The following is a 20,804-nucleotide window of genomic DNA, read 5'->3' as shown; positions in this document are numbered from 1 at the left end:
TGTTTTAATGTATAATGCAAGGTAAAGAGTCAAGGTTTATTTTTTTCCTACATAAAGATCCAACTGATCTAATACCATTTATTGAAAATACCATCTTTCCCCACTGTGGCCCCTTTGTCATCAATCATGGATTATATGGGTGTGTTTTTTGGATATAAATGACTAACATTTTGATGAACTTCTTTCCAGACCTCTCATCATGCAGAAAATTTCATTCGCTTTTAAGTAAACAAGATCAGGTTTTGTCACCTTTTATAAAATATTCATTATTACATGGATATATTTTAATATCAACAAATATACATAGTGCTCCATCAGGGGGATGTCTCTATGTCCCTATAATTTAATCATTCCTTTGTTAATGACAATTAGGCTGTATCTAACTTAGAATATTATAAACAATTCTGTGAAGTGCATCCCCACATATATCTCATTGCGTTGTTGGCCTATTAATTCCTTAGAATCTATTTCTAGAAGTGGCAAAGTAAATTCAAGGAGTATATGCATGTTAACATATTGACACTTACTAAAACTGCCCATGTGAAATGTTGTATCCTCCACTAGTGTGTAAGATATCATGGCAGGGACTTCCCTGGTGGTCCAGTGGCTAAAACTCTCCCCCAGTGCAGGGGGTCCAGGTTCAATCCCTGGTCAGGGAACTAGATCCCACATGCCGCAACTAACTGTTCGCATGCTGCAACTAAATGATCCCACATGCCACAACGAAGATCCTGCGTGTCGCAACTAAGACCGTGCGCAGCCAAATAAAAAAAATTTAAAAAAAAAGATTTAATGGTAGAATTTTCAGTAACATGGATGGACCTAAAGACTATCAAACTAAGTGAAGTAAATCAGAAATAGAAAGACAAATATCATATGATATCACTTATACGTGGAATCTAAAATATGATACAAATGAACTTATTTACAAAGCAGAACCAGACTCATAGACATAGAAAACAAATTTATGGTTACCAAAGGGGAAGGGGGGAGGGATAAATTAGGAGTTTGGAATTAGCAGGTATAAATTACTATATATAAAACTGATAAACAACAAGGTCCTACTGTATAGCACAGGGAACTATATTCGATATCCTGTAACAAACCATGATGGAAAAGAATATGAAAAAGAATCCACCTAACTATTTACCTATCTGAATCACTTTGCTGTACATGAGAAACAACACTGTAAATCAACTATACTTCAATTAAAAAAAAAAGATTTCACGGCAAAATTAAAAAGTATCTCATCCCCCAGACCCTGACCTTCCTAAGACTACGTTTTCCCCCCCTCTTAGCTCAGGTTACCATATTGATAAAACAGAGTAACTAATTGAGGCAAAGTCTTCTCAGGGTTCATAGAGTCCATACGATTTCTGTAACTTTTTCTTATAGGCACTGCTAGACTGTGCTTCCCAGCCTCCTTTGTAATCAGAAGGAGCCCATGTGACAGATCTGAATAATGGAATATAGAAGGAAGTGATAGATGTCACTTACAAGCCTGTCCCATAAAACCCTGGAGCTTTCCCCATCTCCCAGCTGAATGGAGAGTGCTCCAAAACTTAGAGGAGGGCAGAGGCAACAGGAGTTAACTGGGTGACTAAATGACTACATAGAGCAGAGCATGCACACACCACATGCAAATTAGACTGCACTACCAGCAAGAAATAAAACTTTATTGTCTGAAGTCACTGAGATTTTAGACTTCTGTGTTGCAGCCATTAGTCTATCCTGGCTAATATATTCACTACTGAGTCTTGTACTTGAGTTGCGAGGAGAAATTAAGTTGGGGCCAAAGGAACCTTGTCGGGGCCATGTGGGGCGAGGAAAGCCAGATTTCCCAGAGAAGCAAGAGGGTGAAAAAAAAGCTCTGTAGAGATGAACAGAGAAAATCAAGCTGTGGAAATAGGGAAAGGACAAACTTGATGCCTTGATTTTTTCAGTTCTCAATTTCATTTCTTCATGAGATTGTCTGAAACATACATGTTGGGTTGCCTACCCAAATCCATCTTCCTGCCCCTTCCTCTGTTTGTATTTGGGTAATTCACCCTCCACTCCACAGCCATTCCTCCTGCCAGCCTTTAGTTTATGCATATGACTCAATTCCGACCAACGTGATGCGAGTGAAACTTTGGGGACAAGCAGCTCCTTGGAAAGCTTCCCTCACAGTTAAAAAATAAACACATTAGAGAGAAACACTGCCTTTTCCATTGCTGGGCATATAGTCATTGCAACCAGGAGGGAAGCTAAATTAGGACAAACCTAAAAAATTGGATGGCAGAGCAGGTAAAAGAAAGAACCCAGATCCTTAATGATGTCATTGAGCCACTGAATTAACCAACCTTGGAGCTGCCCTACTTAGGTGGCTTAGTGTAATTGTTAGCATGTACATTTCATTACTGTTTAATACATACTGCTTTGAGCTTTCTGATTTTGTTCTCAGTCACCAAAAAGCATCCCAGCGGATACACTCACCTGACTATATTTTGTGCCAATGAGTCTTTGACATTGCCCGGCATCCCTGCAATAAAACCCACTCCTTGTTTTATTTCTTGAAACCAAGTAACTCCAGACTCAGCCAGAGCTTCTCCAGGACACCTCTAAATGTGGATTTTAATGGCAGGTGTCTTTGTTTCTGATTCAGGGAAGAAAGGTGCAGGAAGGAGGGAGGAAAGTGGATGCAGGTTTCTCCTGGACCGTGGGAGAAACATGTGGGGGACGAGGAAGGTAATGGTAGCCATCTCCCCAGCCCTGTACCTCTGAACCGGGATGACTCACTCACACATCACAGAGCCCTTGGATAGTAGATATTTACTGCACACTTCCTTTGAGTCAGGCACTGCTCTAGGTCCCAGGAAGAGCGGAAAACAATGCCCAAACAGACAAAAAATTTCTGTCCTCATGAAGATGATATTCTGGTGGGGAGAAACAGAAAATGAAGAAGAGAAATAAGTAAAAAACTGTGTATAGTGTTTAGATGGTCGGAAGTGATGTTGAAAAAAAAATGTATATAAAGTAGAGAAGGAGAATTGAGAGTGTCTGGAGAAGGATTTATAACGTTATGCAGGATGGCCAGGGAAGCTTCATGAGAAGGTGACATTTGAGCAAAGATCTGAAGGGGTAACTCATGCAGATAACCAGAGAGTGTTAGAGGCAGAGGAAACAGCAAGTGCAAAGGCCCTGAGGTGGGAGTATGCCTGGTGTGTTGGGAAAAAGGAAAGGAGGCCAGTGTGGCTGGTGTAGATGAATGAAGGGGGAAGGTGGTACAACATGCAATCAGAGAGGCAATAATGGAGACGAGTGGGAAGATGGTATAGGCCTTCTTGGTTTGTGCAGTAGTCATAAGCCACAAATATTACTATTTTGTTACTATTCCTTAAGTTGACTTCTTGTTTAGATACATTTATTTGAGATGAAAATTTTATACTACTACTATAGATGAAGCACCAGTATCACTTACCATAAATAGAAGGTGACCGAATAAATAAATAGGACAAAACTGAAACAATATTAAATTATAGGGAGATACTGCGGCTTGCAGAAGGCTTGAGTCTGAAGTCAGCAGTCTCTCTGATAAAAGGCTGATTGACACTCTAGAGAAGTGATAAGACACAGTAGCACTGAATGAAGACTTTCTCAGTGAAATGGAGATGATCGAAAATCATCTGTTCCTTTAGGTAGGGTGACCAACAGTTCTGGTTTCCCTAGGATTAAGGGGTTTCCCAGGATGTACTTTCATAATTGGGACAGTTCTGGATAAACCGGGATGATTGGTCATCCTACCACTGGGCGTCCCCGTCCCACTCTTTAGTCTCAGACCATCTTGCTTAGGCTTGGTTTCTCTAGGTTGTCCTTTGTAGTGGGTTGACTCTAAGATGACCATTGCCTCCTGGATTCATACCCAGACACAGGGCACCCACGAATACCCTTGAGAGAGGGTGCAACCTGTGACTTGCTTCTAACCAGTAAAAATTGGCCAAAGTGATGGCCCATCACTCCTGTAATTAGATTATGTAAGATGGTGACTTCCACATCCCCGACATACGCTCTCTCTTGCCTTCTCAGCTTGCATGCTTGAAGCAAGTGGCCACGCTGGGGAGGCCCAAGGGAAGCTCTGGCCGACAGCCAGCTAGGAACTAGGACCTTCAGTCCAAAAGCCCAGAGGAACCTAATGTTGCCAAAAACCATGTGATCTCAGAGGCATAGTCTTCCCCTTTTGAGCGTTCGGATGAGACCCCAGCCCTGGCTGACACCTTGATTGCAGCCTCGTGAGAGACCCTGAATCAGAGGATGCAGTGAGCTCTGTCCTGACTCCTGACCCACAGAAACTGTGAGACAAGAAATGTATGCATGCACATTTTCAAGACTGTTTGTGGTAATTTGATATTTAACAATACAGAAGTTCCTCCCTTATCTGCAAATTCAGTTACCTGTAGTCAACTGTAGGTCCAAGAATATTAAATGGAAAATTCCAGAAATAAACCATTCATACGTTTTTAATTGCATGCCATTCTGAGTAGTGTGATGAAATCTCATGCTGTCCCACTCTGGACATGAATCATCCCTTTGTCCAGTTTATGCCACCTGTCCTGGTTACCAGATTGACTGTCACAGTGTTGTAGTACTTGTGTGCAAGTGACGCTTGTTTTACTTAATAACGGCCCCAAAGCGCAAGAGTCGTGATGCTGGCAATTTGGATATGCCAAAGAGAAGCCGTAAAGTGCTTCCTTTAATGGAAAGGTGAAAAGTCTTGACTTTATAAGGAAAGGAAAAAAACATACTGAAGTTGCTAAGATCTACAGTAAGAATGAATCTTCTATCCATGAAATTGTGAAGGAGGAAAAAGAAATGTATGCTAGGGACTTCCCTGGCAGTCCAGTGGCTAAAACTCCGTACTTCCACTGCCCGGGGAACAGGTTTGATCCCTGGCCGGGGAACTAAGACCCTGCATATACCACAGGGAAGAGACGTGTGCTAGTTTTGCTGTCACAACTCAAACTGCAATTTGTGGCCACAGTGCATGATAAGTGCTTCATTATGATGGAAAAGACATGAAATTTGTACAACATTTTGAGAGAGAGAGAGACCACATTCACATAACTTTTATTACAGTATACTGTTGTAATTGTTCGATTTTATGATTAGTTATTGTTGTTAATCTCTTACTGTGCCGGATTTATAAATGAAACTTTATCGTATGTATGTCGTATAGGAAAAATTATATACAGGGTTTGGTACTTGTGCAATTTTAGGCATCCGTTGGGGGTCTTGGAATGTATCCCCCACGGATAAGGGGGAACAACTGTACATACTAAGACATTCTTTCCATCCCAGTGCTGACCATTTTCTTGGCTCATGTATGCACCTGGTAGACCTGAGGCTATGGCATCTGACCCTCAAGGAACCCTGCCCTACTTCCCTCTGGCTTCACCCAGCTGAGGCTGACAGTGGCTCAGGGTCCACTTGGTGGACAGAGTTCAATACCCACACTTGGGGAATCATTGCTTCCAGCCTGGCCAACAGGAGAGTGATGAGAAATCAAGGTCTGGAGTTGTTGGGGTCCAGCCACTGGGAGTCTGGAGCCTGCAGGAGGTAACGTTCCAGCCGCTGGGCTGGAGTTGGGGCCAAGACTCTGCATCTTGAGCCCCTCCCTTCCAGCCAAGCCCCCACACTGTAGAGTCTGGATAAGTCACCACCGCAAGGCCCTCTGTTCTCTAGACCTTTCTTCTCACCCTCCCTGCTTCTGACCTTCTTGCCCATCTCCTGGTGTCCCATCCTGATAGTTTTGTGCCTGGTTCTCTTCTCGGACTAGTTCCTTCCATTTAACAGATCATCTGGATAGCCTGCTCACTTTTCAAATCAAAATAAGTAAATTTTCTTTTGAAATAATTTTTGCACATTTTAGGAAATTTAGGGAAAAACTAAGCACAAAGCAAAAATGGAAAATCTTCTCAATCAAACCACCCAGAGATTGCCATTTTTAAACCTGACATGTTTTCTTCTTCTTTTTCATGTAAGTGCATTTCAAAGGTCTCACACCCTAAGTAGTTTCATGGCCTGTGTTTTGGTTTTATTCCCACTTAGCTTACTATCATAAACATTTTCCCACAGCAATAAATACCTCTATGTCACTATTTTAAATTATTGAATAGCATTCCATATTATTTAACTCATCCTAACTGTTTTTACACTCATGTTAATATTTAAAGAAATACTTTCCCAGGAATTCCCTGATGGTCCAGTAGGTAGGACTCTGTGCCCTCACTGCCAGGGGCCCCGGGTTTGGGTTCGATCCCACACGCTGCGCGGCGTGGCCAAAGAAGAAAGAAAGAAAGAAAGAAATACTCTCCCAGTTAAATTGCTGATACATCCATAGTGGGTTCACTAGAAGTGAAATCACTGGGTCAAAAGGATGCATTTTTTCAAGGCCTTTAATAACTATTGACAAATCTCCCCTAACAATTTTGGAACACTCTTTACTCTCTCCAGGAGCCTATACACTATTCCCCATTCTCTAAAACTAGCTCCTGTGATTTTTTTGTTGTTTGCCATCACAATGCCATAATTTCACAGCTCCCACCACCACCACCAGACACCCACTCACTTGGATGTGTCACATGTATAAACTTAGACATTCCACCCTCAAAACATTATTTACATGTATGTGTATCCACAAGCAATATATAATATTGATTTGGGAGGGCATTTTTAAAACCTCATGTAAATTCTATTGTGTTATGTATTTTATTCTATTGTCCCTTTTTGTTCAACCAATACTGTTTCTGAGATTACTGTTAACTCTATGTTATGTAACTACTGTTTAATTTTTGTCTTCATTTTTTTTTTGCTTTTGCGGTACGTGGGCCTCTCACTGCTGCGGCCTCTCCTGCTGTGGAGCACAGGCTCCAGACGCGCAGGCTCAGTGGCCATGGCCCACGGGCCCAGCCGCCCCATGGCATGTGGGATCTTCCCAGACCGGGGCACGAACCCATGTGCCCTGCATCGGCAGGTGGACTCTCAACCACTGTGCCACCAGGGAAGCCCCTGTCTTCATTTTTTATAAATTCATTTTCAGACTGATGTGGCTGCCATCACTTTGCTATTATAAGCAATGCTGTGGTGGATATCTTTATACCTATCTCTTTGTCTTTGCTAGAGTGCCTAAGCAGAGGAGGGATTGCTGGATGGTAGGGCTGGCAGTGTCTTTCAAATTTACTTGACTGTGGGCCATGATAAGAAATACATTTTATATCATAATCTGGTAAGGTTCCCCTCACATACATACAAGTAAAACAAAAGTTTCATGAAATAATCCTTATCCATGTCATGACAAAAGCATTCTGATGTGTTTTATTCTATTTAAGTCAACTTTCTTTTTTTAATGTTAATCACAACCTACTAAACAGATTATTTAACATATTAATGGGCCATGACTCACAATTTGAAAAATAATAGATTAAAATGTATTTGGTTCCACTACATACTTTGAAATTACTCTTCAGGATGACTATGCTAATTTACAAGGCATCCGGTTCTTTTTTCTCTATATCCTACTCAACACTTGAAATTATCTATTTTTTCTTTTTTGGGGGCCAGTCTGATGAATGTAAAGCAGTGTGTCACTGCTGTTTTAATTTTTCTTTCTCTGGTTACTAATAAATTGAGTTTCTCTTCATATGTTTATTTACTACATAACTTCCTCAGAAAGTGAGTTTGCCTACTTTTTTCTTGGGTTGCTAGATTTTTTTCTTTTGGCTGCGTTGGGTCTTCGTTGCTGCGAGCAGGCTTTCTCTAGTTGGGGCGAGCGGGGGCTACTCTTGTTGCAGAGCACAGGCTCTAGGCACACAGGCTTCAGTAGTTGAAGCATGTGGGCTCAGTAGTTTTGGCACACGGGCTTAGTTTCCCTGGAGCATGTGGGATCTTCCCAGACCAGGGATTGAACCCGTGTACCCTGCATTGGCAGGTGGATTCTTAACCACTGCACCACCAGGGAAGTCTCCGGGTTGCTAGACTTTTTTTCTTGCTGACTTACTACTGAGTTTCTTGTACAACTTAGATTTTAATTCTTTACTGATTTTGTTGCAAGTATGTTACAAATACCTTTTCCCAATCTGTTAATCATTTGTTAACTTTGTCTGTGATGTCATTTATTGAACAGAAATCTATCAATAATTTTCTTGATGATGTTTTATTTAAGAAATGCTTTCTTCTCTCCATATCATAATGATTTACCTTTCAATTTATTTTATTTTATTTTATTTCTTTTTGCGGTATGCGGGCCTCTCACTGTTGTGACCTCTCCCGTTGTGGAGCACAGGCTCCGGACGCGCAGGCTCAGCAGCCATGGCTCATGGGCCCAGCTGCTCCGCAGCATGTGGGATCTTCCCGGACCGGGGCACAAACCCGTGTCCCCTGCATCGGCAGGTGGACTCTCAACCACTGCACCACCAGGGAAGCCCTACCTTTCAATTTTTTATAGCTGCTTAAACCATCTAAGGTTTGTCCTTATGTGGTGTGAGATAGTACATAATTTTATTTATTCCATACAGTGGATTCACTTTCCCCAACACCATTAAAATAATCCACCCTTTCCCCACTGATTTCTGTTGCCACCTCTATCATACCAAATATCCATATACATGAGTCTGTTTCTGGATTCTTTTCTTCTGTTCCATTGGTCTAGCATTAATAGCACACTTTGAAAAATTAGACTTTATGTTTTAATGTCTGGTAGGGTAAGTTTCCCACCTTTGCTTTTATTTTTGTGATGACTTGTCTTAGCTACTTGTGGAAACTTATTCTTCCACGCAAACTTTCGAATTGGCTTATCCAATTCCTCTCCCCCAAATATTAGTGAGAATTACATAAATTACATAATTTAATTACATAAATTACCATTACAATGCTATGCCTTTCCTTCCACAAACATAGTATATTTCTCCATTTATCCAGGAGGTAAAAATCTCCTTTAGTACAATCTCTCTGGCATGCTTGGCCAAGTTAATTTCTAGATAATTCATTTTCTTTTTTTCTGTTTTTCTTTTTCTAAAAAAAATTCTCCAGTTTAATAGATGGGAATGGTATCTTCTTTCAGGACAGTCATGTTTTTCTATATACTTCCCTTTATGACCGTGTTTCCTAGATCACCTCGTTGGCAAGGTGAAAGATCTCAGAAACCCAGGGCCCTGCGAGAACCAAGCAAAACCAGTAACGCACTAGTGAAATGGGAAGTTGCCAAGAGTATCAATCTACAGAAGGTGCTAAGCATCCTTGGGGCTCTAAAACAACTCTAGATATGAAATGAGACGGAGAGAATTATAATGACCTGAATTCCTCTCAGGGGTATCACTATACCTATTTGAAGGTGATACTTTCAAAAACTACTTGGGGTGTTGGGGGAGAGAGGAGATGCTTTGGACTATTAAACTGCCTTCTAAGGAAGATGGGTCTGCTTAACTGCAGGGAGCCAGTTTCATTAAGCAGATGTGCAAGTTCTGGGACAGAGCGGACTTGCTTGCTGCCACAAGGAGTCTTCCTTCTCAGCTCTTCCTTCATGCATCACCCAGCCTCTCTTCTAAACAAACATTGAGCAAACATTTTAAAGGAAAAAACAGACACTGAATTATTAGTTGCTCTGGGCACCTACACATTACAGGCTGGCAAGGGGTGGGGGAAAAGAATAGTCAGATATCCTGGGATCCTAGCAAGCACGAAACAGAAGCCTAAGCAGAGAAGAACCAGGAGATTATGTAGACCACCCAGATGGAAACTTAGGAACAGGGACCAAGGCCAAAGCCCTCTTACAGGGACTGTAGCCTGTGCAGGATGGAACAGAGACCTCTTGAATTGAATAGTGGCCCTGCTGTTGAAACACCAGCATATTCCCCGAGAGAAAAAAATGGCAAAAGACCCGACCAGGCAAATTTCCAAATGAAGAAAAACAAATGGCTAATATAAAAAAAGAAAATGTTCAACCTCACTAGAAAGCAAAACAACAATAAGGGATTTCCCCCCCCCACATCTGATTGGCAAGGTTTCTGTTTTCTTTTTCCTTCTTCTTGCTTTTTGTTCTTTCTTACTCTCTTTTTTAATGGTGATACTCACTGTTGAGAGAGTAGGGAAAGGGCACTCTCACACACAGCTGGTAGTTCTGTGAATTGGCCCAGCTTAATCTGGAGGGCAATTTGGCAGACTGTATTAAAAACCCTACAGACAGCACTCTTTTTGATCCAGCACTTCTTTTTCTAGGAATTTTTCCTATGGAAATAATTAGAAATGAACACAAAGATGAATAATAGCAGCTTAGCATTTACTGGGTGTTCACTCTGTGCCAGACAATATGCTAAGAACTTTACACTTTACTCATTTAGCCTTTGCAGCAACATACGATGAGTACTATTGTGTCCATTTTCAGGTGGGGAAACTGAGGCTCAAAGAGCTGTAGTAAGTTGTACAAGTTCAAGCAACTGGTAAGTGACAGGCTGGGGGCTCGAACCCTGATTTCTAACTCCAAAAGCCATGCTCTGAGCCACCTCGCTATACCACCCTCTGGAAAAGTGTGTATAAAAATGATGCTCTGGGGCTTCCCTGGTGGCACAGTGGTTGAGAGTCCTCCTGCCGATGCAGGGGACACGGGTTAGTGCCCCGGTTCGGGAGGTTCCCACATGCCACAGAGCGGCTAGGCCCGTGAGCCATGGCCGCTGAGCCTGCGCGTCTGGAGCCTGTGCTCCACAACGGGAGAGGCCACAACAGTGAGAGGCCCGCATACCGCAAAAAAAAAAAAAAAAATGATGCTCTGCATGGTACTCCTTAAATTAGCAAAAATTCGGAAATCATTTCATTGTGTAAGAATTGAGGGATACTTAAATAAATCATGTAGACTCATATGATAAAATACATAGCCATTAAAAATAAGTTGTGAAAAAATAAGGATATGGGGAAACAGTCATAGTATATACTAAATGAAAAAAAAGGATGTCACATTTTCATTTTTAAGATGCATATATGCCATTTTAATGAAATTCAAAAATAGGAAAGACTAGCCTATGGTGATCAAGATTTTGGGTGGGGGGTGGTCATTGGTTGGGAAGCATGCTGGGGCTCTGGAAATATTCTAGATCTTGATCTGGGTTGTGGTCAACTTGGTGTACCCAGTTGTATAGTTAAAATGTGTGCTTTATGAAAGTTTACATGTCACTAAACTTTATATCTCACTAAAAAAGAAAAAAAAAACTCATAAATGCATAGAAAAAATCCTGGAGGAAAAGAACAGAAAAATATTAGCACTGATTGTTGCTAAGTATAATTTTCATTTTATTCTTTTTTTTGTTTTTTTCTTGGCCACGCCACTCAGCTTGCAGGATCTTAGTTCCCTAACCAGAGATTGAACCCAGGCCCATGGCAGTGAAAGCACGGAGTCCTAACCACTGGACCACCAGGGCATGCCCTCATTTTATTCTTTATATTATTCTTTCCTTTCTTTTTTTTAATAATAAGACTGTATTACATTTATAATCAGAAAAAAAATGCCCAGTTTATTATTGGAGGGGAGTAGGGGAGATGGACATGAACATGAGAACCATCTGTGGTCCAGACCTGGGACTCTGGGGGTGGACAGGGCTTCTCAAGGGTCTCCAGTCCTGGGCACCCTCCTAAGTCTGGTCTTCCAGGCAGGATGCCATGGTTCCACGGAGGGAGAGAAGGGAGGAGAGAAGCCCAGTGCCCAGCCCTGTTTGAAAGGTAAAGCTGAGCGACAGGCCCTGAAGAGCTGGGATGGACTAAAAGCAATGCCCTTGAGACAAATCCCTCCAACTTTAAAATCTTGCTAGGTGGGTACTGCACTCTCACTCCCATCCCAGTCACAGCAATAACTCCTCATTCCGCTGCCAGTTGGGTGCTGTGCTGCTCACTGGCAATGACATCAGGCCTCCAGGGAGCACACTGGCTGTCAGTCAAGTCTTTCTGGCAGCAGTGAGACACCTCTGCTGCCTGTTTTAAAGGGACACCTTCTGCCTGAATAAGGGAGCCAGGTTTGGGCCATTTAACTCTTTCTTTCCATTTAACGTCTTGATTCCAGGGCAGTAGAGAAATTAGGGTGGGCACTTCCTGAGATCACCACTGACAAAGAAATCCTGCCAACCAAGAGGTGAATCAAAATAATGAATTTAAGTATAAAGAAGCTTTGGTATATAATATAATATTTAATATTATAAATAAATATTATATGGGCTTGCCAAATATTTGGTCTGCCAAATTGCCCTCCAGATAAGCTGGGCCAATTCACAAATAAATATTATATATATATAAATATTATAAATATTAAATATGCTTAAATATAAAATAAGAAAAAATAACTGAGAAATAGCAGTTCTTCCTTTCTTCCTTCCTAAGAAACGTCGATTTTATTAGGGCCATCAAATGTTCCTAGTAAAACAAATCCAACATTTCCTAGCCTCTGTTGCAGCTAGAGGTGGCATTTAACACAGTGATGTCCAATGAGGTATAGACTGGGAAATTGTAGAAAGCCTTCCTTTCTTGATAGAGTCTTTTCTCCTTCGTTAGTGGAACAAAAACATGATGGCTGGAGCTGCAGCAGCTGTTTTGCAATCATGAGGAAAATCCCTGGATAATTGCAGAGAACCCAGTCCTGACATCCTTGAGGCACTGAACCAGTAACAGCAACTGCCTAGCTCTTCACTATTTGTTTATGTAAGCTGCTGTCTGCTCAGCAGGTTTTCTGCTCAGGTTTCATTACTAAAAGCAATCTTTAACTGATTCACCCAACAATGTAAAAATAATAACGTAACTAATACAAAACAGGACGTTGGGGAAAAGTGTAACAGTGCCAATGTTTCACTGCAGGTAGTCACCATCTATAATTGAAATATATGGTTAAAAATGATGATGGCTGCAACCTCTTGATGTTTTCCAGAGGGGCCTTTGGGGAGCTAATATCTCTTTTGGTGTGGAAAAACAGCTATCTAAAGTTCAGAAATTCTTTCATCTTTAAAATACTGTTAAACCCAAGTAAAATAAATAAAATATATTTCAAAATTTAAGAAGAGTATTATAATGTGAAACAATTTTTATACAATTATTTCTGACGATCTATCTGTATACATGCATTGAAAAATGTTTGGCATGATATTCATCTCATTTGAATTATGCAAATTTCAGGCTTTTCTTTTTAACTTTTAGTTTTGAAATGATTGTAGATTTATGGCAGAGTTGCAAAGATAGTACAGAAACTATTTTCCCATTTGCTCTTCACCCAGCTTCCTTTAATGTTAACACCTTACATAAGCGTGGTACATTCATCAAAATTAAGAAGTTAACCTGGTAATTGGTATGACACTATTAGCTACACTGAAGACTTCATTCAGATTTTTCCACTGATGTCCTTTTTCTGTCCCAGTTTCCAAACCAGGTTACCATTTTGCATTTAGATGTCATGTCTCCTTGTCTCCACTGGCCTATGACAGTGTCTCCATCTTTCCTTGTCTTTCACAGCCTTGACACTTTTAGGGTGTAGTGGTCAGATACTTGGTAGACTAACCCTCAATTTTAGCTTGTCTGATGTTTTCTCATGATTAGACTGGGGTTATAGGCTTTGAGGAAGAAGACCACAGAAATGACGTGTCCTTCTCATCACATCTTATCAGTGGCACACGACTGCAACATGACTCACCGTTGGTGATGTGGAGCTTGATCACTTTACTTCTTTAAACTTTCTTATTTGTAATTTTCCATATTGCTTTAGTTCCTATAATAAGTATGTGAAAACAGTGAATCTGCAAGTGCTCATAAACCGAAGACCTCCACAAATGTGAGGGTTAAATTTTTTATTTGATCAAGAGAATTGATGTCCAAGGCTGGAAGAGGGAAGAGGAGATAAGTATAGCTACAGCATCAATGTTTAATTGCTCTGGAGGCTAGCCAGGGCAGAGAAAGATGGAGATGACTTTGGGATTTATGTAACTGCTAGCAAAGAATTAGGGCCTCATCCAGATATTTTTAATATAATATATTTCCCTTTACCCTAAAGCCCTGGGTAAGAGTGGAGGCCACCCCACTAGCCCAGTTGGAAATGGCAGAACAGAGGAGAGCTGATTCCACTGGAAAAGAGAGTGGGTATGGAAATAAACGTTGACTAAGCACCATCTGTGCTCCTGGTGCTTCACTGAATCTTCGCTGAATCTTCACAAGTCTTCTAGTTAAGTACCATGGTCCTGTCCATTTTATGGATGGGGAAATTGAGACTCAGAACAGGGAAGTGACTTGCCCAAAGCCAGTTAACCATCACATATCGCTCAGGCAGTGCCTTGGGCATGCACGGGAAAGCCACTGTCTGAATCTAGGACTCTGTGACATCAAACCTATGCTATGTCCCTTCCATCCCACAGCACCTGCTGCCCAGGAAGAACTGTGGGTGAAAGAGTTTCAATCGTGGGAAAGAGGATGAACTTTGGCAACTGTTCCCAATCCATAAGATTGTTCAGACTCTTCATGATCTCTCTGTCTCTTCATTGATCAGAGAATCGCCTGGGCATGAATCCCTGGGATCATGATCCCACTACCCTCTCGATGCCTTGAACAACTCTCATCTGCAATCAGATGGGGCTGAGGGCCCGGGGTGGCTGGGATAGCCTTCTCTTAGCCCCTCCTAGGCAGGATGCTAGTGTGCAGAGAGAAACAAAGAAAGAGATGGAGAAAAGGGAGAGGGAAAAAGAGAGGTGGGGAAAGGAAAATGGTTGATTTTGGATTCCAGACTCTTCTTTGAGTCAGTGCTAAGGCCAGCCTCAGTTATACCTCAGCCTCAGATTTGAACCAATGAAGAACTCTTTCACTGAATCTAGTTCAAGATTGGTTCCTGCAACTTGAAACCAAGTATCCTGACGAGTACCTTCTACTTACTCTCATTTCTACTCCCTAATAACATCACCGTGTCTCTGCTTTTTCCCTAAGACCCCAGCTCTGCTTCATGAGTGGTTATGAATACAGGCTCTGAAGGCAGAAAGACAGGGGATTGAATTCCAGTTCCTCCACCAAGCTGTGTGGTCTCGGGCAAGGACTTTACCTCCTTGAACTTGTGCAATCTGATAAAAGGGGATGATAATATTTCTGTAAGGGGTGTTATAAGAATTACAGGGAATTCCCTGGCGGACCAGTGGTTAGGACTCTGCGCTTTCACTGCCGAGGACCCAGGTTCAATCCCTAGTTGGGGAACAAAGATCCCGCAAGCCGTGTGGCATGGCCAAAAAAAAAAAGAATTACACAAGATAACACAGGCCATGTGCTTAGTGCATCACAACTTGCTTAGCCTACAATAAATAGTAGCTATGATGATTACTTTTATTCAACTCTAATTGCCACGGTTTATTGATTTCCCAATTTCATGAGACATCTGCTGGCCTAAGCCATTTTTTCTCACCAGGCCACATAATTCGTACGTCACTGGCAGCTTATGGGTAAGTCTCCCCAGGGGTAGGAGTCTATCTCAGCCCCTTAAGTTACAACTTAGGGTTGGAATTCCAACCAGGGTTTGCAGTTGTATGGCCAACCTGTGCCGGGTGGTATGCTGGTAAATATTTAACAACCGGCACTCCAAAGCAAACAAACAATAACAGCAAAATGTTTCTGCCAATTTCCATGGTGTAAGTACTGCCACCATGGCTGATTTCAAGCTAACAGTGTGATGCCCCTGAACACAGAGTTGGGAAGAATGTGGGCGATTGGCCCTCATGAGCTAGAGCTGGCCAGCTCCAGCACAGCCCTGTCCGTGCAGGTGGAATTCCCTCCAGGAGGGGTATGGGCAGGGAAAGCAATCCAAAATGTGTTCACTAGAGCAGTCACCAAAGAGGTAGTAGTGTGTCTTACGTGGGGTTTATCAAAGTCTGAAATGGGATTCTGGTACAAGTGATTGATCAAGGGATTTCTCAGGTGAACGCTGTTAGTAAATGAAGGAAGCAGAATAGGACAGGGGAGAAAGTTAGGCCAAACATGTGGGCTCATTTGAAGTCTAGCCTCAGCCTGATCCCACAGAGAGCTTTGGAGCACGAATATTGTCAGTTCTGACTTACAGTGGTTGGACTTATGATTTTTCAACTTGATGGTGGTGTGAAAGTGATATTCATTCAGTAGAAACTGTACTTGAATTTTGATCTTTTCCTAGGCTAGTGATATGTTGGGCAGTGGCAGTGAGCCTCAGCTCCAGTCAGCCATGAGATCACGAGGGTAAAAAAACAATACACTGGGGCTTCCCTGGTGGTACAGTGGTTGAGAGTCTGCCTGCTAATGCAGGGGACACGGGTTCGAGCCCTGGTCCAGGAAGATCCCACATGCCGTGGAGCAACTAGGCCCGTGAGCCACAACTATTGAGCCTGCGCATCTGGAGCCTGTGCTCCGCAACAAGAGAGGCCGCAATAGTGAGAGGCCCACGCGCCACGATGAAGAGTGGCCCCCACTTGCCACAACTAGAAAAAGCCCTCACACAGGAGCGAAGACCCAACACAGCAAAAATAAATAAATTAATTAATAAACTCCTACCCCCAACATCTTAAAAAAAAAACAAACACTTACAACATTTTGTACCCAGACAACCATTCTGTTCTTTCAGTACAGTGTTCAATAAATCACATGAGATAGTCAACACTTTCCTATAAAATAGTTTTTGTGTTAGATGATTTTACCCAGCTGTAGGTTAATGTAAGTGTTCTGAACACGTTGAAGGTGGGCTAGGCTAAATGGTAAATGGTGGTGGTGATGGTGGTGGTAATAATGGTGGAGTAACAGCGGTGGGAAGTAGTGTTGATGGTGGTAATAATGGTGGAGTAGCAGTCGTGGAAAATGGTAGTGATGGTGGTAATTGGGGGCTTGGTGATGGTGATGCTTCTGAGGGTGGTGAAGAATACGGCAAAGGTCCTGGTTATTAGAGGGATCAAAGATACCAAAATCCTGACTTCTTCAAGGTTTGACTCTTTTTTTTTATGCTTTGTATTTCTGCCATGGCCCTGGGGAACCAAACAGCTTAGAATTTCACCTTGTCAAGCTATGGATGAAAAACATGACTGAGAGAGTCGACGTCAGGTCACCAGGGAAGTCCTGTGGTGTGTGCTTTTTAAAATAAGGCACACATTCCACAGGGTTGTTATTTATTCTATTTGCCACAGTTCACTGTGAAATGTAGGGGGGTGGTGACTTTCAGACATGTTAACCTGTCAGACCCATGAGCCGAGTTGAATATGCCAACATCATGCTGGAGCCCTGGAGATAGCTGGACCAGATCCATCCTGCCCTCAACATGGGGTTGTTGTTTTCAGCTGAAGAGCCTTGCTTGTGAGGATGAGGGCAGGTGACTGATGGGAGCACACAGGTCAGCATGCTGGTGGGGAGCCTGTCAGGACGAGTCTACAGAGTGGACATCTTCTAACTCCATCAGTGTCTGCCTCGATCTCCTCCCTCCCTCTCTTTCTCCCTCCCCAGAGCGAGGCAATGAGGCAGCAGGGGTTGCTCACTTTCCACTCCGAGTCCCTCTATGACATTATATTTCCAACAAAATAGTTCACTACCTAAGGGGTATTCTGGGACAAATGTAAATTTCATTCACTCATTCAACAAACATGCGTTGAACATCAATTACAAGCCATGCTCTAGTCTGGGCGCTCGGGATATAAGAGCAGGGGCAAAAGACAAAAATCTCTACCCTCAAGAGCTTATCTCCTACTGGGTTTAAACATGTCTCACTCCCATCACGCACAGGTGAGGAAATTGATGCTTAAAGAGGTTAATTGACTTGACCAAAGGCAGATAGTAAAGGGCAGAGCTAAGATCTGAACTAAGGTCAGCCAGCTCCCCAAACCCATGTCCTTGACCGATTCTATACTACCTGCAGGGGACATTTTTGTTTGTTTGTTTGTTTTTACCACCCAACTTCCTCTTGCCAATCTTCTGGTACTTGAACCCTCAGGATGTTTCAGGAAAACCACTCTTCCCTACATATATACAACGGAATATTACTCAGCCATAAAAAAGAATGAGATAATGCCATTTGCAGCAACATAGATGGACCTAGAGATTATCATACTAAGTGAAGTAAGTCAAAGAAAGACAAATACCATATGATATCACTTATACGTAGAATCAAAAATATGACACAAATGAACTTATCTATGAAACAGAAACAGACTCACAGACATAGAGAACAGACTTGTGGTTGCCAAGGGGGAGGGGAAGGGGAGAGGGGTGGATTGGGAGTTTTGGATTAGCAGATGCAAACTATTATATAGAGAATGGATGAACAAGGTCCTACTGTATAGCATAGGAAACTATATTCGATATCCTGTGATAAACCATAATGGAAAAGAATATGAAAAAGAATGTATATATATGTATAACTCAATCACTTTGCTGTACAGCAGAAATTAACACAGCACTGTAAATCAACTATACTTCAATAAATTTTTTTTAAAATCACTCTTCCCAATACCATTTAGAAAGACGGTCAGTCAAGGCGTCCAGCCCTCCTTTAACCGTGGAATGAGCTCGTGACCCAAGCTGTCACCCAACGCTTGCTTCTGCCACCCAGACCCCCTGGAATTCTGTCTGCCTTTGTGTCCAAGTTGGCTGTTCATCCTCGTCTGCAATTCTGTGAGCCATATTATATTCGTCCCCCAAATTATTACTATTATTTTAAAATTTAGTTATTTATTTATTTTTGGCTGCCTTGGGTCTTGTTGCTGCACGCAGGCTTTCTCTAGTTGCAGCCAGCGGGGACTACTCTTATTGCGGTGTGCGGGCTTCTCATTGCGGTGACTTTTCTTGTGTGGAGCACGGGCTCTAGGCTCGCGGGCTCAATAGTTGTGGCTTGCGGACTCTAGAGCGCAGGCTCAGTAGTTGTGGCACACGGGCTTAGTTGCTCCGCGGCATGTGGGATCTTCCCGGACCAGGGCTCGAACCCGTGTCCCCTGCATTGGCAGGCGGATTCTTAACCATTGCGCCACCTGGGAAGTCCCCAAATTATTTTTTTCCCAGTTATATAGAGTCCAGTTGGTTGCATGCAACCAAATAATGTAACATATGGTCACTCCACCCTCTGGACCTCAAGCGAGTTTTGTCACCTGCTAACTAGGAAGGTAGCAGGTGGCAGTATGGCTCCCACCTTGCAGGAGGCAGTAGGAATAGAGATCTTGTTTCCTTGAGCCGGGCCTTGCCGACATCCCTGGTTTTAGGGCCTTTTCAGACCCTAACCTCCCAGGAGAAGCTTCCCCATTCTTCACTGGGGCTGCCAGACGTGAAGATGCTGCACACTCAGCAAAAGCAGTGGAGGAGCCTGAGCTATATTTGAGCTTCCCTGAGAACACACAGACGCAGCCTCCTGTGCCCGGCTGGCCGGGGAGAGTATAATTAATAGCACTCTTCTCCAGAGCATGGCTGGAACAGGTGATGACTCAGCAAGTTCAGAATCACACCCATGGCCAACCCCTCCTCCCCACCCAGGTTTATTTTTGGGCCACCACAGATGCTTATTAAGGCCACATGTAAGGACTGCAAGGCAGAGGAGAGACTTTTCTTGGAGAACTTGTCAGTTAGGATTGCATGGAGTTGCATGTAACAGGAATCTGCCCACATAAAGCTTTCTTTTTCTCATGTAACAAGAAGGCTAGAGGTAGGCAGTCCAGGCTGGTACAGAGGCTCAAAGAAACCATTAAGGACTGAAGTTCCTTCTATCTCCCTGCTCTGTTATCCTTAGCAGGTGGCTCTCACCCTCATAGTCACAAGATGGCTGCTTTACTTCCAGAAATCTCACCTATATTCCTGGCAGAAATGAAAGCAAAAGCAAGGAGATGGTTGGGATTTGTTGAGCACACTAACCACGTGTCTGACAGAATACCAAAGGCCATACCTCATGGAAAGAGCTAATATTTATTGAGAACTGTGTCAGTTTCCTATCACTGTTGTAACAAATTAACACAAACTTAACATTTGAAACACAAAGGTATTCTCTTAATGTCCTGGAGGTTAGAAGTCCTAAAATATGCTCCTTTTGGAGAATCCAGGGGAGAATCCCTTTCCTTGCCTTTCCCAACTTCTAAAGGCTGCCCACATTCCTGGGCTCCGGGCCCCTTCCTCCATCTTCAAACCCAGCAGCACAGCGTCTTCAAATCTCTCTGTCTCTCTGCCCTCTGCTTTCATTGTCACATCTCCTTTTCAGACTCTAAGCCTCTTCCCTCCCTCTTTCACTTACAAGCCCCTTGTGCTTATATTGAGCCCACCTGGAAAATCCAGGCTAATCTCCCCATGTCAAGATCCTTAATTTACTCACATGTGCGAAGTCCCTTTTGCCACGTAAGGTAACATTCACAGGGACTTCCCTGAAGGTCCAGTGGCTAGGGCTCCGCGCTTCCCCTGCAGGGGCACTGGTTTAATGCCTGGTCGGGGAACTAAGATCCTGCTTTCCGTGTGGGGTTGGGGGGAAGGTAACATTCACAGGTTCTGGGGATTAGAATGCATTCATCCTCAGTGGGCCATTCATTATTCCATCTACCACAAGAATTTGTGATATTCCTGGCACTGCTGTGAACTCACGTAACTCTCCCAACAGACTTATGAGGCAGATACTATTATTTTGTTGATTTCCAGATGACAAGGTGTATTAGTTTCCTATTGCTGCTATATCAAATTACCACAAACTTAGGGGCTTAAGCAACACAAATGTATTATCTTACAGTTCTGAAGGTTAGAAGTCCTACACAGGCCTTACTAAAAATCAAGGCATCAGCAGGGCTGCATTCCTCTCTCTCGGTCTA

The 20,804-nt window shown here is 42.7% G+C and overlaps 1 long non-coding RNA gene across 1 annotated transcript in view; it reads left to right on the top strand.

Moving 5' to 3' along the window:
- LOC308629147 overlaps positions 1-20,804 on the top strand; it is a 32,118-nt gene that overhangs the window by 6,901 nt on the left and 4,413 nt on the right. The window lies entirely within an intron of this gene.

This window comes from Mesoplodon bidens, assembly GCF_964165515.1.
Source record: "Mesoplodon bidens genome assembly, chromosome: 15".
Taxonomy (NCBI): domain Eukaryota; kingdom Metazoa; phylum Chordata; class Mammalia; order Artiodactyla; family Ziphiidae; genus Mesoplodon; species Mesoplodon bidens.
The sequence above is the reverse complement of the archived record's forward strand: the minus strand, read 5'-3'. Positions and strand labels throughout refer to the sequence as shown.